The sequence below is a fragment of the Notamacropus eugenii genome, chromosome 5 (genome assembly GCF_028372415.1).
Source record: "Notamacropus eugenii isolate mMacEug1 chromosome 5, mMacEug1.pri_v2, whole genome shotgun sequence".
In the NCBI taxonomy this organism is placed as follows: domain Eukaryota; kingdom Metazoa; phylum Chordata; class Mammalia; order Diprotodontia; family Macropodidae; genus Notamacropus; species Notamacropus eugenii.
Window position 1 is genome coordinate 202616866 of NC_092876.1, and position 19330 is coordinate 202636195.

Consider the following 19330-nt stretch of genomic DNA (forward strand, 5'->3'; position numbering starts at 1 on the left):
TGTGTCATTGGTTTGCACTAACAAAAGAGAGAAATTTCCTTGTTCCCGAAATAGTTTCATTTTTCTTTCTAAATTATCTCTGTACTGAAAGGTCATAATGAGACTATAAAACGCTCAGAGTTTTTCCCTTCCTGGAATCAGTGAGTGGTTTGCCTAGCAATTCTCTGGAAGAAAAATCCCTGTGGACTTTCGCTTAGTGTCAAAACTTCACAGAACTGAGGCAATGTCCTCTAATTAAAACTTAAGTCACATCAGAACATTTTGTCTAAAACTTCTTGAAGCTTATTATAATCCAAATATTAGCTCAAATTTATTTAGTGCTTTCTAAGCACTTTTCTCATGACTACCCTGTGAAGTAAGTAGCATAGAGATTATTATCCTCATTTTAAAGATATAGAAACTGAGGTTCAGAGACATAAGTAAATCACTCTAGGACTGTTGAGAACCTCGGCCCATTTTTTTCCCACTATACCATAGTGTCTCTTTCTGGATCCTTCACTCGCCTATGTCTAGATTTGCATTTACTGGACTCTTTTTGCATAAATAAAATAAACTGCCTCACAGAATACTTAATTTTAAAATTTTATTTATTTATTTTTTAGCATTAATTTTTTTAAAATTTGAGTTCTGAATTTTCTTCCTCCTTCCCACTCCTCCTCTACCCATTGTGAAGGCAAGAAATGGGATAGCAAAGATACCTGTAAAATCATGCAAAACATAGTTCCATGTTAGCCATATTACAAAAAATAAAAAAAACCCAGAACTCTTATCCCCCCAAGAAAAGCAAAGAAAGTGAAAAAATTATGCTTCCATCTGCATTCAAGCTCCATCAGTTCTTTCTCTGGAAGTGGATAGCATTGAGTACTTATTTAACTTGTTTTATAACTACTATCATCTATTTCATCATTTGATTTCTAATTCAAAATATTTTGACCCTCCAAAATTATGAGACATAGTGAGGCCCATTATTATAACTTTGTATAGTGGAAATGAAACATACATCTACAGCTTTTTGAATAAAATTAGAAAATCCTTGAGTGGATGAAATAATCAAGATAATTCTTCCTTTCAGTGGGAATAAGTGCTGTTCTCCAAATCTCAAGAGCATAAATATAGCTAACCACATGGTAGAGAGAGAAATTTTCCATCCCTTCTTCTTTTCTATTTTTTTTACTCCCTTTCTAATTGAAGCCTTTATTTGCTACTAGAGGGTTGAAATCATCTCATATTCTAATACCTGTTGGCATTTATTCTGATTTAACACCGTGGGGTGGTATGAAGGATACTGAGCTGGGATTCCAAAGTCTAGGTTTTGAGCTGTATTACCTTGGGCAAATCACATAATTTCTTTGGGACTCAATTTCCTCATCAGTCAAATTTGGGCATTAGATTTTAAGAGTACTTAATCAGTTGTGAGATCAAAAGGGCTAATGCACTGTAAGGAGCTTTGTAATTTCTAAAGTACTTATGTGTTATTATTCTTATTCCCTGTGAAACCAAATCACCCTTAAGTAAATTTGTCCAATTTATTTCCTGTTTGATTATTTTCAGGGCAAGTCACTTAACCTCCTGTAATGTCTGGGCTGGAGGATCTCTAAGGTCCTTTTTAACTTTAAATCTCGAATCACTTCCCTGCTGCCATGGCATATCCCTTCAATCTAACAGAACATTTATTTTTGTAAGGAAGTGGGGGGCAAGAAGAGAAGAAACTTCCATTGGGGAGGTCTAGAGCAGATCAGCCTTCTTTGAGGAGAAGGGACAAAACTTCATTTCTTGGTATAAGTTCTAAGGGAAGATTCTTCATTGTGACAGTTCTCCTCATTCTTTTACCTTCACAGGGCTGCAAAGAAAGATACTGCTATCAGTGGTGCCTACAGACATCTCATATCTTCCATCATATTAAGGAACCACATGAACCATCCTCCAAGGGCTCAGGTTATTCCATGATTTTGCTGCACTGCTGCAGAATGCCACCTTTCTTGCCAGCTGAAGCTCCATTACAATGAATCAGCCGCATTGTTGGCAGCTGGGATTGCTAAATGTGAAAGCTGGGGATGGTGCTCACGTGGCCAATGTGGAGGGGTTTCTGGTTCTCAGTGGAATGATTTGGAGTGGGTAACTAATAAAATACAACATCTTATCCATGAGTTTATGATTAATTCTTAAATTTTCCATGCATCTCGGGATGAGATAGAAATACACTGTGGTGATGGAATTGGTTGTACTGCATTAAATTTTAAAGAAAAATAGAAAAGGGAAGTAAGTGTTCAGTTTCATTAGATCAGGTTCAAAATTTCCCCTCATTTTTGTCTCAACCTTCTGCTGCAGGGTCTAACTGATTGGCCAGCAGCACCATCTACTTGCAATTGACATTGGTTTTACAAATACCTTTGGAAATATGGAGCCAGAAGCGATTATGTGGTATATCCTGAAAAGCAAGTTGTTATATTGGGAAGAGCAATGGATTTGGAGTTCTGTTGCTTAGGACCAGTGTGACCTTAAGTAAAGTACTTATCTTCTTGGGGCTTCAACTTCTTCATCTGTAAAATGCAGGGGTTAGATGAGATGGCCTGAAAAGTCCCACCTAGCTCTGAATTTATAATTCTGTGACCTTCTCATGGATGTCTATAAGGAACAGAGCTGGGATTTGAACCCAGGCTGTTTAACTCCAAAGACTCAGCGTTTGATTTCCCAACACTATTTTCAAAGTGGGAAAGCCTTTTCAGTCAAAGTTAAGTGAAGAATGGCAACTTGGCCGCCATTAATTATCCTGAAGCAGACTCTAAAAACACCATTCAGTTGTTGTTCAGTCATTTTTCAGTCATGTCCAACTCTACATGACTCCATTTGGAGTTTTCTTGACAAAAATGGTGGAGTAGTTTGCCATTTCCTTTTCCAGCTCATTTACAGAGGAGGAAACTGTGGCAAACAGCATTAAGTGACTTGCCCAGGGTCACACAGCTACTGTCTGAGGATGGATTTGAACTCAGGAATATATCTTCTTGACTCCAGGTTCAGCACTCTAACTGCTGAACCACCTAGCTGCACCCCCAAAATAACACCATAAACATTAGCAACATTGGTTTTAAAACATTAAGGCACTCTGGAAGATAACATTAGAGAAATATGTTGGTTGACAAAAGAAATTTCAGCATGTAAAATTTTCACTAGCTTTCCTTTCACAATGATACAACAATGATACATTTATAGCGATTGACTAAAGTAATATAGGAGACAAATAAGCTAAAACTTCATTTTGCATTAAAATTATTCACATACAACTTGATGTCTTTAACCTCAGCTTCCTCATCTGTAAAAAAGGGAGAACAATACCTGCAGGACATTGTTCACAAGGCCAACTGGTGAGGCTCAAATGGAGATTATGTATGGAAAAAGCTTTGTGATTTATTAATGCAAAGATACCTATGAGACATAAGACAAGACACTAATAAAAATCTAGTGCTAAATGGTAGGGCATAGACTATTCAGTGAAATAGGACTTTGTAGCAGTTCAAAGAGGACATTGAACTTGAGCTTAGTCCTGTAGGGTAGATAGAATTCTGATAGCCTGAAAGAACTTTTCTGGTTCATATAAGACAAAGAAACCTAGAACTAGAACCTGAAGATATCAAAGAGGTTTTCTGATTCAATTTCAACATTTTATAGAGGAGGAAATTGAGGCTCAGAAAAGTTAAATCACTTGCCCAAGGTCACACAGAATTAAGTGTCAGAAGTCAGATTTTAACCTAGATTCTCCAGAGGCAACAGTCTTTCCATTGTTCTCCATGGTCTTACTTTTCTAAATTATTAAGAAAAATTTGAAGCATAGAAATTTTTTTCCTTTGATGAGTAGCCTTTTTGGGGATAGACTGTCCCATGGATTCATTGGCCAATAAACCTTGGCTGTCCTCAGATTGTTTTTATTGGCAAAGGTAAAGCAAATAAAAATGAAATATAAGACTACTCCAAGTTTCTAATCAGATTGTGTTTCTTTTACCAAATCTTTTATCATCAATCTGTTAACTTACAGAACTCATGTAGATAAAGGTAATCAGTTCTAAGAAGGATCTGGAAATACTGCCGAAACAAACAAAAATATAGACATAGAATGAGTGGCAGCACAGAGTAAGCAAACTAGTACCAGCTCAACCATTTACTAGATGTATGATCTTGGGCAAGTCACCTAATCCCTATGGGTCTTATTTTCCTTATCTGTAAAATAAAAGAAGAGATTAAACTTAATATGTTCTAAACTCTCTCCCAGTGCTAAGGGGATCTTTGGAGTCTGAATTAGGGAAGCTGTGTATAAATATGGGCTGGCACAGACCCATCTATGAGCTACTTGTGTTTGCCCATCCCCCCTAAATTACTGCAGTTGTGCAGTGACCAGGGTGACCAGGCACTTGGCAGTGAGTCCACGCTTTGTAGTGAGAGTGCCCAGGGAGGCAGCCTGAGGGCAAAGAGGTAGCTCTGACCAGCTAGTGCAGAAAATGACCTGAGGTGCCCTTGCAGACAATTAACTCATAAACTTCTCCTTCTTTTCTCCCGTATGTGTACATCCTGTACCCTTGTACTCCCACACTGAGGCAAGGAAGTCAGGCTGCCACGTCTCCTCCATGCATTCCTCTTCTTTGAGAAATTATTTTCTCATTTAAGGTCGCCCTTGATGTTCATCTGAACTTAATTTTACTTCTGTGGGATAGGTCAGGATGGGGGTAGGGAGCAGGAACCCATGTGGCTTTCTGGGCTCCATAAGCTTACTGAGATAGCTGGAGTTCTAGGCGCTATTATTCCTCTAACATGCAAATGAAGGAGGCTGTAGTATCCCAGTAGGCCTACAAGGTAGGGAAGAGCTGGAAAGTAATTTGAAATGGTATTTCTGCAGGGTCTTTATGCCCATTCTCTAGGAAATCAGAATTACAATGGCCAGGGAATCTGAGTATGGAAAGGTGTGTGCCCAACTGCTAACCAACTTGAAAGTGTGCCATACCAGTGAACTGATTTATCTTGCATGAAGGAATAAATAATACTCCTTTCTTTCTTCCTTTCTTTCATTCCTCCTAAGGGCTTGGCAAGTACATGGAATTCTGAAAATAATAAGGCAGTATGGTATTATGGATAGCAGAACTTTCATTGAATTGAAGTCTGGGGACCAGAGTTCAAATCTAAGCTTTGCTCCTAGCATTGGGATTAGCTATTTAATCTCTGTGAACCTCAGTTTTTCTGGGATAAAATAATGCTTTTGTACCACCATACAGGATAGTTATGAAGAAAGCATTCCGTAACTCTGAAAACCCTATAGATATGAGCTATTATTTATTTGCCTGTGACAAACCTATGTTCTTATTCAAATGTAATGATTTGTGTACCCAACTTCAGCTGGCCACCTGATCCTTGGTTATCTGATCTTTTTCAATAATTGAAATAAAAATGTTTTCATGATGCTAATAAAATATCAATTCATTGGGATAAAAATCTGTCAGAAATAACCATAAGACTAAACTAAATTTTTACTATGCAACTCTTTTTTTAAATTGTTATATAGTGTCCTAATGATCATATAACTAATATTCTTTTCCTTCCACTCTATTGCAGAATCATTTAATTAATCAATATTAATTGAAGTAAGGCACTAATTTTCTGTTACTATGCTAGATCCTAAGGAAAATAACAAGAGATATACATAAGACATGGTCCCTTGTCCTTAACGAACTAATGTTTTGTGGCAAAATAAAGACATGTAGATGAGAATATTGTACGTGGTAGTTAAATTAGAATTAAATTTGAATCCTTGACCTGGGAGGGGTAGGTAACTGTTGGATATCGTAACTGGGACCCAGAGAGATCTCAAAAGGCTGGAATTATTGGTTTCCATAGGTCCCCAAAGTGAGCAACACCATCACACAAGGGCCGCTAAAACCATCCAGGGGAGGGGAGTTATTCTAGGTACAATTGGGGGGCATTGAAGAAAAATAAGGGGCAGTGTAAGTATAAGGAAAGAAGAGAATTTTGAAAAATCACTTGTACACGTTTCATCTGTTGTGTAATAGAATTAAAGTTGTAGTGATTACATTATTTTCCAAATAAACACACTAAATGTAAATTATAACCAATCAGTGGTCAAGCCCATGACAGGTCTTTACAAGCAAGTGTTGACAAATTTACAAGCAGTGTGTTGTGCATTGTCTAGAAGTCCAGCATGCACTGGCAGGAATATGTAGCGGTAATGACTTGTTTACAAAACAGTACGATATGGTTACATGATATAATATTGCATCATCAAAATTTCAAAGCAGGAAAAAACACAAATTTGCAATAAATTATTAAATTTAAGATGTATCATTTAAAAAAATTATATTTTTTTGAAATGATACAAATTAAAAAAACATTAAAGGGTTAAAGAAAGAAGATTTATAGGGGGAAATGGGATAATTTTTTTTGAAAAGGGGGAGGTAGGCCAAATAAGTTTGGGAACTTCTGGTCTAAACTAATAAGACAAAATTCAATAGGGATAAAATAACATCCTACTTTGGGGCTAAACTATCAACTACACAAGTATAGAATGAGTAAGACATGGCTAGATAACAATTTGAGTGAAAAATAATTAGGAGTTTTACAGGACTATCAACAATATGGTATTGAAGCAAAAAAAAAAAAAAGCTTCTGTGACTTCGTGTTGCATAAACAGTTTGATTCCAGAATGATGTCGAGCCACATCTGGGCTGCTGTGTTCAGTTTGAAATATTATGTTTTAGAATGGATATTGACAATCTGATTTTTATCCAGAGGAAGGTAATCAGGACAATAATAAGACTACAAATAAAGCCATATTAAGATAAGTTTAAGGAACTGGAGATATTTAATACAGAGAACACTTTACATGGAGTGGGGGGATGAGGAACATGATCACTGTCTTGAATACTTTAAAGGGTAATCATGCAGAAGAGAGATCAGATTTGTTTTGCTTGGCTCCAGGTGGAACCAGGATCAATGAGTGGAAATAACAGAGAGAAAGATTTCAATTCAGTGGAAGCAAAAGTTTCAAAACAATTAGAACTATGCCAAAGAATATTCTTTCTTTCTTTCTTTTTCTTTCTTTCTTTCTTTCTTTCTTTCTTTCTTTCTTTCTTTCTTTCTTTCTTTCTTTCTTTCTTTCTTTCTTCCTTCCTTCCTTCCTTCCTTCCTTCCTTCCTTCCTTCCTTTCTTTCTTTCTTTCTTTCTTTCTTTCTTTCTTTCTTTCTTTCTTTCTTTCTTTCTTTCTCTCTCTCTCTCTCTCTCTTCCTTCCTTCCTTCCTTCCTTCCTTCCTTCCTTCCTTCCTTCCTTCCTTCCTTCCTTCCTTCCTGTCTGTCTATCTATCTATCTATCTATCTATCTATCTATCTATCTATCTATCTATCTGCCTTGAAAGGTAATGGGTTCCAATCACCAGACTTCTTCAAACAGAGGTTAAAAAGGTTTCTTAAAGCCTTTTTTCGGTTATAAACCCCTTTGGTGATTTGCTGAAGCTTATGGACACCATTTTAGAATAATGTTTTTAAATGTGTAAAAAATATGTAGGATTACTAAGGCAACCAATTATGTTGAAATACCATTATCAGATTATATATTAAAAATACACACAAGGAGAGGTAAAGAACCCTTGGCCAAAAACTTCTTAGTGGTGTCTTCCTATTTAGATATGAGTTGAACTACTGGATGAACCTCTGAGGTTCCTTCCAAAATAGAAATTTTGAAAATGGAGATGATTGAAAGCATTGAAGTTTTTGAATAGTGGAGTGACATATGATCAGAAGCTAAGCTTTAGGAATATTAATCTGGCTTCCATATGCACAATGAATTGTGGAGACTGATGGCAGAGAGACTGGTTGGATGTGGCTCCCAACAAGGTTGTCAAAGAGTAAAAGTAGGATTGAACAGTTTTTGTGAAGGTCTGAGAACAAAGGTATTATACAACTGGGATATAATAAGTCTGGTAGTGGCAGTGTAGGAATGGAAAGTTAGGAATGCATATAAGATATTTTTTCAAAGAAAGAATCTAGTGGAGGATTAGGTATATTGATGAATAGAAGATATTCTAGATTGATTTATAATGAAGACATTGAAACATTTTGTATATTAACATTAACAAATATTTATTAGGTGACTATTATTATGAAAGGCATTGTGCTAGGTAGACAAAAAAGAAATAGTCTGTAATTTTCAAAGAGAATACATTCTTCTAGAGGGACACATGCATAATAACTCTAAGATTAATCAATTAGAGGAGGGAAAATATCTTAACAACTAGAAAGAAGGCTTCATGGAGGAGGTGTCATTTAAGCTGAGACTTGAAGGAAGACAAAGATTCTGAGAGGTGAAGATGAAGATGAAGATGAAATAAGGAAGTAAGTGCTTCTTGAATGTGGAGCCACCAAAGTGGGAGATGGAATATTGGGTTCAGGGAAGAGCTTGCAGCCAATGGGACTAAACAGAAGAGTGAGAAAAGCAATGAGAATTAAGGATAGATTGAAGTGTAGGTTGTAACCAGTTAATGGACCTTAGATGCTATGTCAAAAAGTTTGTATTTTATCAGGGATTCAGTGGGAAACCTCTGAAGATGAGAAATGTTGAATTCAAGGTAATGGGATCTTTTAGGTGGAAATAGTATATGGGAAGAAGTATAGGACTAGAGCTCTGAGAGGGGAGGACAAGCCTGGTGTAGGTACATATTTGGGAGTCACTGGCAAAGGGCTAAGTATTGAGACCTGTCATTACAATACTACTTCACTTACCTTGAGGTTATTTTCTATCAATCTCTTATCATTCAAAATACAGTTGAGGATCCAGAAATAATTTTTTTTTAAAAGCTTCTCAACAATTAAAATAGCTGCCCCAAACCTGGTGCACTAGATTTCCCACAGTTGATTCCCACAGGAAGGCCCCTCAGGTCACTTGATTTTCAGAGAATTCATTGACTCATTTTACACAGAATTTTCATAATATTGTGAAATATTGATTCCCCAATCCCCATTAGACTAGAATAGAAGCAAGAAATTAGAAGCGTGAAGGCTGCTAGAAGAAGGCAGGCACACTTTTGATGCACATGACTTATTAGAGTATGTAAGCACTGGTTATGAAAGGCTATACTGGCATTACGCCAAACGTTAATTTGGTCACTTGTATCAACTGAACTGGTCAATTCAGTGAAAAATTAGTCAAGATTGTTAATCAGACACTACATGGAGGCAGATATCATAGCAACTTGTATTTATATAGCACTTTTGCAATATACAATGCATTTTCCTCAAAACAATCCTGTGGAGGAGGTGAAATGGATTTACAGGCAAACTTGACTTGAAGTTCTGTTGATTACTGGCTAGCTGTATGACTGATCATAGGCAAGTCACTTGACTTCTCTGAAATTCAGTCTCTTCATCTGTAAAATGGGGACAATAATGTTTACAATACCTTCTTCACAGCATTGTTATGGGGAAAGTTCTTCCTTTACTTAAGCATATGCTTAATATTACCATATGCATAATATTACCATAATATGTGAAATATGATTATCTGCATTTTACAGAGAAGAAAACTGAGGCTCAGGAAGGTGAAGACCTTGCCCATATTCACACAGTCAGTAACCTAGGGCTCGATACCAAATCTTCAGATATCAAATCCACTACTCTTTCCATGATCCTATCAAGAATAAGCTAGCAGTAAAACTGGTCCTTAAACACCTTGCTTTGAAACTGAGAGGCCATCCTTTGGTGTGTGTGTGTGTGTGTGTGTGTGTGTGTGTGTGTGTGTGTGTGTGTGTGTATGTGTGTGTGTTTATGTGTGTGTGTGTGTGTATGTGTGTGTGTGTATGTGTGCGTGTGTGTGTGTGTTTATGTGTGTGTGTGTATTTCCCTCAGTATGAGTTAGCTGATATATTTAGTTCATTATCAAGGAATATATGAATACTTTATGGTTGTGATTCCATAATAGCAAAACAAATGTTTGAAAACAACAACTCTCAGCCAGTTAATTGGTTGTTTGTTCTCAAAGATAGGACCCAAACAGCTGCTTTGATTTCCCCCCCAGGTCAGCAAGGAGATGCAGTTCATATCTTCTCCCTCCCTCTCCTATAAAAGGGACAAGAAATAGCCATTCTGATAACCCCATAAAGCTAATGGACAAATGAAAACAAACTGGGTTCCAAGTTAAAAACAGTTGCGCATATGAGTCAATAGCATTTAATAAAAACAATCCATTCTGGGCCTTCTCTTTTGCTAAATGTCAATGATCTCTTTTCCCTTTGATATCAAATTCAAGGCTGAAATGATGATTCCTAAACTGACAAGCTATCTAAGGTCTCAAAAAGCCATCCCTCATGGAGACTCGGCTGTATTTTTAGAATTCGGCATCCCAAACAAAGGCAACATGAAAATTGAGATGGATCCTACACCTCGTTAGATAACCAAAGTTGTGGTTATCAGAGATCCTTCTCCGTGACTGTAAATAGCCACAGACCTGACAAGCTTGTCTTTAGCGGGTTTTCAAATCATGATAATAGTTCACTTGTGCAGGCAGACAACTATCCTAGCACTTGGAAGATGAATAAAAAAACCTTTCCGTCCTGAGATTTAACTAATTGGACTGGGTAATGTTATTCATCAGGAGAATCATTTTCACACTGATGTTGGAGAGAAAAGATTATAGGCAGTGGAGGCCTTGTTCATTTAATCCCAAGACTCTAAAATGGTAAACACAAACCAGGGTGTCATTTCTGTAGTAGAGGTGAGGAATAGAAAACCATAGCATATATTAAATTATTAGAATACAATAGAAAGAGCCAACTAAATACACATTATTTTTTCCTTTCTTTTTCTCTTTCTTCTCTGCCTAACTCTTTAGAACACAGTGACAAGTCTCCTAGAGTTTTTAGGGATAGAAAATTTATCCTCTTCTCACATAGAGATAGAGACCTCAAGAGCTACCAGAAAACACAGCTCCCCTTACAGCTTGTCAAGTACCTAGAATTCTCAGAGCTCTGTGAAAGTTGGTATGGCAAGGCTGATATTGCATGACTACTTAATTATGGGCACCCCTTTCGCTTGTTCCAGACTATGCCCTCATACTATGCTAAACTTTATTGATACACGCTGGTGTGTGCTGAAGCACTCAACGACTGGGGAGACATTCTTTCCCCCGAGTAAACTTGAAGAGTATTTTCCTTTTCCAGGTTTAAGATGTTTCTCTGCTCTGTGGGTTTGATATTTCAGTTCACTGTATGCATGTACACACATACCTTACAATACCCGTATTATTATAACACACCTCTGCTCCCACTTTATACCTGGGAACTGGGGGTGGTTGAATGATTTGTCCAAACGTCATGGGAGGAATAAGTTGAATAACTTCAGGGTATCAATACATTGAGAGATCACTGTCTTTCCTGTCCTTCAAGGGGTTCTCAAAGCCTATAGCAGTTGAGGGTAAGCTCTGGAAGGTCCTTCCAAGCTGGAACAGCTTCAGGTATAGGTTCAGAGATGGAGTGTACATCTGGAGCTTGGACGGGCAGAGATGAATTTGGAGAGGGTCTTCACTAGATTGGCTAGAGATAGGCTGAATTCTTCAACCCTGGTAATTCTTGGAGACTATTCACTAAATTCTGGAGGGCTGTGATCTATATCAGTGGTACTCACAATGATGGAATGACAGGGTTTTGCCATATGTCATTACCAGGGCTTAACTCAAACCACTGTAAACATCAAATGAGGTAATCAGTGTGAAAGATACCCTTTGTCTGAATAGGACGAGGAATTTTCTTGGATTGGGAAACTTCCAGGAAGGGGTCACTGTCCACCAATATAGATTAGCATACACTCTCTGCAATTTGTAAATTTAGAGTTTCCTAAGGCATAGAGAAAGTCACTCAGCCAATATGTGCCAGAGGTAACACTGCCTTAAAAGTATTCTGAAAAACTGCAAAGCAAAAGTGCAAGATATATAGTAAGTACATAGGAATAAGGTACTTCTAGGTAAGAACATAAAGACATTAACTTTGGAAATTGTAGTAGAGTATTATTGTTAGAGATATGAATATTTAACTTTTAAAAATATCCATTTATGAGACAATATATACACATCACATAGTAGGTATTTAGTAAATGCTTGTTGAATTGATTTGAATATTTTTAAAGTGATGAATGGGAGAGAGAATTAAAGTCAAACAAACATTATTTCTTGAAGAAGACCCTGAGAACTAGAACATATCAAAATGATGAAACATATAGCTAGATTCTCATATTGCATAAACCTGTGGGAAATGAGTCGACTTCTCCCACTGGGTTTCATATGATGAGAAGTCAATTCATTATAACTTAGTACAGAAATCACAGAGGAAAAAAATGAAAAAGTAGAGAATAATTACATAATGCGGTGGGAGGATGATGCTTTGTGAGGATAGTAAGGAAGGATTATTCTTTGGTTAAAGAAATTCTACTTTGACCAATATTTTCTTTAGTGTCATCAAATAAAAAAATAATTTTCTTTGATCCTAGAGACACAGAAATATCATTTTCAAGGCAGCAAATGACAGTCCTTGACTAATAAAGGAGCATTTTCACATCTGATATCTTTTAGCTTTGTTTCTTGATAAAATCTTGAGGGAAAGAAAGAATATTTTCTTTTCAATATCAAGATTTCAAAGGTAGATCTTGAAGTCTAATATTTGGGAGCTGATTCATTTTACTCATATGAATAGTCATTTTTTTTATATTTTTTTTAAAAGTTATAGAATCTTTTTTAATTTCAAATTACCCATGAGCAATTATGATGGTCAAAATGCAGCCCTACCTATGATGTTTCTTTTTTTTTTTTAATTTAACTTTTAACATTTATTTTCACAAAATTTTGGGTTACAAATTTTCTCCCCTTTTATCCCCTCCCCCCCCCAAACCCAAGCATTCTAATTGCCCCTGTGACCAATCTGCTCTCTCTTCTATCCTCCCCCTCTGCCCTTGTCTCCGTCTTCTCTTTTGTCCTGTAGGGCCAGATAGCTTTCTTTACCCCTTAACCTGTATTTCTTATTTCCTAGTGGTAAGAACATTACAGTTGATCCTAACACTTTGAGTTCCAACTTCTTTAGCTCCCTCCCTCTCCACCCCTTCCCTTTGGAAGACAAGCAATTCAATATAGGCCAAATCTATGTAGTTTTGCAAATGATTTCCATACTAGTTGTGTTGTATAGGACTAACTATATTTCCCTCCATCCTATCCTGTCCCCCATTACTTCTATTCTCTTATGATCCTTTCCCTCCCCATGAGTGTTGACCTCGGATTGCATTCTCCTCCCCATGCCCTCCCCTCTATCCTCCCCCCCACCCTGCTTGTGCCCTTGTCCCCCACTCTCCTATATTGTGAGATAGGTTTTCCTATCAAAATGAGTGTGCATTTTATTCTTTCCTTTAGTGGAATGTGATGAGAGTAGACCTCATGTTTTTCTCTTGCCTCCCCTCTTTATCCCTCCACTAATAAGTCTTTTGCTTGCCTCTTTTATGAGAGATAATTTGCCCCATTCAATTTCTCCCTTTCTCCTCCCAATATTTCTCTCTCACTGCTTGATTTCATTTTTTTTTAAGATATGATCCCATCCTCTTCAATTCACTCTGTGCACTCTGTATCTATGTATGTGTGCGTGTGTGCATGTGTGTGTGTGTACTCCCACCCAGTACCCAGATACTGAAATGTTTCAAGAGTTACAAATATTGTCTTTCCATGTAGGAATGTAAACAGTTCAACTTTAGTAAGTCCCTTATGACTTCTCTTTGCTGTTCACCTTTTCATGGTTCTCTTCATTCTTGTGTTTGAAAGTCAAATTTTCTTTTCAGCTCTGGTCTTTTCATCAAGAAAATTTGAAAATCCTCTATTTCAGTGAAAGACCATTTTTTCTCCTGAAGTATTATACTCAGTTTTGCTGGGTAGGTGTCATTTTTTTTTTTAAAGTAAATGTTATACTGGAGGAAATAGGTTTCACCTTCTAGATTTCACCACAGTCTGTCCACATCCTAGATATATATTTACAAGCAATCAATGGTTAATTTCATTATTTTTGAGATAGTAATCTTTGTGAAGTATACAATAAAGAAAACAAAAGGTAGTATAAGGCTACAAGGGCTTTTTGATTTTGAGAATCATTTTTTGAAGTCTTGAATGCTCTTATGCATATAATCTTGAATATCCCATATAACACTCTTTATAACCGTATTTATAATCTGTATAGAATTAATATTGTATCAAAAAATCAAAACTTACCATTTCATCAGATTCTCATAGATAGTGATCATTAGTTTTGCTGCTGTATTCTTAGATATGAACTCGTTCATAACATCAATTAATTTCCTAGGAATGTCAGTAGACCATAAAAGATTTCCTGAAGACCAGTGGTGCTTTATGAGGTCTAATCCTGGAGCACTGCACTATGCAGAATCACAAAGACTATGTAACCTGTCCCTTTGTAAGGAGGAAAATGCCTTGCTTAAGAGAAAATTATTTATTGAGAGGTAAGCATGGTATATTACTGTAGAAAGCATGCTTGGAGGCAGCAAGAGAGATCAGGGTTTGAACTATGTCACTAAGCACTTACAAAGCATGATATGCCAAACTGTGGGTTAAGCCCTGGGGAAAAATAAAGAAAAAAAAGGCATTCCCTACAACATGCAAACAATAGGTACAAAGCTAGATAAATATAGGATAAATTAGAGATAATTGACAGAAAGGAGGCACTGGAATTAAGGGGTCTTGGGAAAGGCTTCTTGCTCAAGATGAAATTTTTGCTAAGATTTGAAACGGTGGAAGCTGTGCATCCTGACTGATCTTTATTGACTACATGACTTTAAGTATGTCACTTAACTTCTTTGACGTTCTTAACTTCTTAATTTTTTTGAGGTTCGATTTCCTCACCTGGAAAATGATGATAATAGTTCTTGTAATACCTTTATTTCATGGTTATTATAAGTAATAGGCTATACAAATGTTATTATTTTTAAAAAATACTAGGAATATAATATTCCCCCAGTGGATTTTTCACATCCATGAGCCAATATAGACAAAAAAGCCATAATTCAACCAATATATGAGGACTGGGAATGTGGGATAATAGATGTAGGCCTTGGTGGAAGAACAAATAACTAAAGCCATGAAATACCTTTCAGTTGCTATCACGGTAGTTACCTAGCTCACACTGTCATAACCATGCTTCTGGGTGACCATGTAGAAATAAATAAGTGGATACCTCTGCAGTCTTATTTCATATCATTTCCCCTTCATGTGTCTTCCAGTCCAGTAATAAAACTGGCCTGCTAGCTGTTTTTGCATATGGCATTCCTGTTTCCACCTCCAACCTAAGGCCTTTTTCTGATCTCTCAAGTTATCAACACTTTTTCCTGCTTGAAATTACTTTATATTTTCTCTTTTGAGTACATGATATATCCCACAAAAAGAATCTAAGCTCCTTCTTGAGGGGCAGGGCCTATTTCTCTCTCTCTCTCTCTCTCTCTCTCTCTCTCTCTCTTTCTCTCTCTCTCTCTCTCTCTCCTCTCTCCACATAAAGTCATCATTTCAACAGCAGTAATCTCTTGGTGATAAGATGAATTATGAAACACTCTAATCTCATAAGCATCCAAATTGTAGGTAATCCAAACAGTAATGGAGAAATGAATGGCAGCTACAAAATGGGAATAAGAATAACCTCTACCTCCCAGGGTTGTTGTCAGGATAAAAATACTTAGTATTTTTAAAGTACTTTGCAAACTTTAAATGTTATATAAATGTGGGCAGCTAGGTGGCACAGTGGATAGAGTGTCAGACTTGGAGTCACTAAGAGTCATTTTTGTGAGTTCACATCTTGCTTCAGAGAATTACTAGCTGTGCGACCCTGTGCAAGTCACTTAACTGTGTTTGCCTCTGTGTTTGCCTCATCTGTAAAAATGAGTTGGAGAAAGAAATGGCAAACCACTCCAGAATCTTTGCCAAGAAAACACCAAATAGGGTCACGAAGAGTTGGACACAACTGAAACAATGAACTACAACAAAAATAGCCCATGATCAAGCATGACTTATACATAAAAGTAGCATTAAAATATCATCAAGGGGCTAGCATGGTGGGAAAAGGAATAAAATAAAATAGGACATCCTGAGGATGGAAGACATAATGATGATGATGATGATGATGATGATGATGATGATGATTATAGTGCTTTGGGGGTTTGCTGAGCACTTTACAAATATTATCTTATTTGATTTTCACAACCCTGGAGGTAGGTGTTATTATTATCCCCATTTTACAGATAAGAAAACTGAGATAGAGCTTAAGTGAGTTACTCAGGGACACACAGTTAGTAAGTGTCTGAGAAAGGATCTGAATTCAGTTGACTCCAGGACCAGTACTCTAACGAATGAATAGTTGCCTTTTTAGAAGACCTTCAGAATATTGGGCACGTTGGATATCTCCTCTGGGGAAGGACAGCGATACAGACTGAACCTAGAATTTCTTTGGTAAAGGGAACTCATAGATGAGGAAGCCTTCCTTGCTAATGTAGGTCAGTAATTTCTCTGCAACTAATTACTCTTAGAGAGCTACTTAGAGCACTGAGAGGTTAAGTGATTTGTCCAGGATACAAAAGCCAGGATTTGTCAGAGGTAGGTCTTGGACTCCTGGCTTCCTAGCCCCACCACCAGCTCTCTATATACTGTTCTATATGGACAAGAATCACCCAGCATGAGAAGGCACAGAAAGGTAATGAGCTGCACTGTTGAAGGAAGTGTTCACAGCAATGATCCATCAAAGTATGGAAGAAATGAGGTAATGAGTAAAAATTTTACAATATGAAACAGATTTGCCACATGTATTCTATTTAATAAAAGATAGCTTCTTTGGTTTAATTGTTAAAGGATGGTTACAGAATGCATTAATTCACTGAATGTCAGGGTGGGAAGAGTTCTTGGAGACCATAGAGTTCAATCTCATTTTACGTTGAGGCAACTACAGATCAAAGAGTGTAAATGACTTTCCCAGGGTCACACTATGAGATAAAGCTAAATCAGAACTATAAATCTCCTGGTGTTTTCTAGGGCAGTCAGCCACTGCTTACCTACTAAATGGCATTTAACCTTTGCAGAAAATGTGGTTGGTGAATGCACTGCTTGACAAGTATTTATCAAGCACCTACTATGTATACAGTACTGGGGATACAAAGACAAAATAGATCCTTCTCTCTGGGAATTTAAAAGTGGACAGATTTAACTTACACAGATCAATAAAAACAAGGTATTTGGAGGAGGGCAAGTATTTTAACAGCTAGAGGTATCAGGAAAGGCTTCCCATAGGAGGAGATGCTGCCTGAGGAACCCCTTAGAGAAGGTAGACTTCCGAGAGATGGAAATGAGGAGGAGGGGCATTCCAAGTGCGATGGAAAGGCACTGAGGTGGGTGACGGAAGTGCTAAGTTTAGGAAATACAAAGCAGGCCAGTTTGGCTGGAACACAGAGTTCGTGAAGGAGAATCATGTGAACTATGTTTGGAAGGGTCTACTGGAGCCAGACCATAATGGATGCCGTTTACTTCCATTTCACCAAATGCAACATCTGACTTTTATCAGGCCTGAAGTTCCACCAAAGTCTCATTTAAGTGAAAGAAGCTTCTGGTGACTCTGAAATAAGTTATTCCTTGTCCATACGACACTGACACTTTTCTATTTCTATGTCTATGATGAAATTCCTGCTCCTAGTAAAGAATATAGGAAAACATAGTGTGGTTATTTAGAAAAGGCCCCTTTTACATGTTGTGATGGAAGGAAGATTAGATTTAGGGCCAGAAGACCTGGTTTAGGATCCCAGTCCTGCCACTTACTCTCTATATGATCTTGGGTAAGTCTGCTTTCACTTAAATCAGTCTTGGGGCCTCTATGGTGATAAAAGTCAGATGATGCATTTGGTTAAAATGGAAGTGAATGTCATCCATTATGGTTTGGCTCTAATAGACCTTTCCAGTCTTAGTTTACATGACACTCCTTCACATGCATTCTGTGTTTCAACCAAAGTGGTCTGTTTTCTATTCTCTGAACTTAGCATTCTATCTTCTACCTTCAGTACCTTTCCATCATGTCTGGAAAGCACCTCCTCCTCACTTCTGCTCTTCAGTTTTCTCATCTATAAAATAAAGGGTTTGGACAGATGACCTCTAAGGCCCCTTTCAGCTCTAAATCTATGCTCCTTACTAGAGGATATGTCTGAAGTAATACAAATGTCTGCAGCAATTCATGTCTTTCCCTAGCCCATCCCTAGGTTGATCTCCTTTTATGGCTCTGAATTACATTTGGGCTTCATATTTAACCCCTAGTTGTATTATGGAAAGTAACAAGAATATGGGTCAATCTAGCACAGTTTTAGTAAATAAGAAAAATACATTTTGTGGTCACCATCACCACTACAAATATTGAACTCCAGTCAAGGACACTTCCTTTTTCCTGTTTCACTCTGCCAATATGTACTAACAGTGGCCTCTTCAGTTGGCCTGAAATATTGCATCTTCCTTCACACAAAAATAAACCAAGCAGCTATGTGCCAAAAGGCCTGGAAGGCCTGTGGGAAAACCCAAATAGACACAGACTGACAGTCCTCACTTTTTAAGACATCAAGAATCAGCATCAAAACTGAAATTAGCCAAGGATGTCATGGAAGACAAGGAAAGAGAAGAATTAGAGTCATTCTCAAAGTCTTTTTTTTTTAGTTACATGGGAATTTGAGTTAGCTGGCAACCACATTCATCAGATATACATGTGCAGAAAAATTGCTCTCTGCCACCCTTCACTGATTTTTCCTGCTCTCTTGCTGCTCTCTCTAATTACTTCTGTAGAAATGGACTTGAATCTTTCTAGTTTTCTGCTTGCCTGCTTTCCTATTCATTTCCCCTGATGGAAACAGAGCACCAAAAGGCAGTGTGAATTTCAACAGCTAAAAACCAGGGACTCTTGTGGGTATAAATTCTACCTCCCAATATGCAAAAATCATAATATGAGAGCCAAAAAGTATATGATGGGTCACTAAATGCTGACCATTTTAGAAATTAAGCTGCAAGAGAAAAACATTTGTTATTTCAAGGGTGAAAATTGTAGCTAGTTCTCTCTCTGGGTTTATGTTAGATGAGAAAACAAAGTGTTATCCAATGGTGGGAGAAACATTAGGGCACTATGGCATAGTCAGTCAGTCCATAAACATGAAGCCCCTACTATGTGCCAGGCACTGTGCTAAGTGTTGAGGATATAGAGATCCATCAAAGACATTTCTCCTTTTAAGTAGCTCATAATCT

General features: G+C 37.3%; 1 protein-coding gene and 1 long non-coding RNA gene across 15 annotated transcripts in view; one reads left to right on the top strand and one right to left on the bottom strand.

Moving 5' to 3' along the window:
- Positions 1–2140, top strand: part of LOC140508472 (uncharacterized) — a 72560-nt gene extending 70420 nt beyond the window's left edge. For all 3 annotated transcript variants that reach the window (XR_011968448.1, XR_011968449.1, XR_011968447.1), the window contains one exon: positions 1839–2140. This is a non-coding gene — a long non-coding RNA (uncharacterized lncRNA). The remainder of the gene's footprint in view (positions 1–1838) is intronic.
- Positions 1–19330, bottom strand: part of STARD13 (StAR related lipid transfer domain containing 13) — a 750665-nt gene that overhangs the window by 358532 nt on the left and 372803 nt on the right. The window lies entirely within an intron of this gene.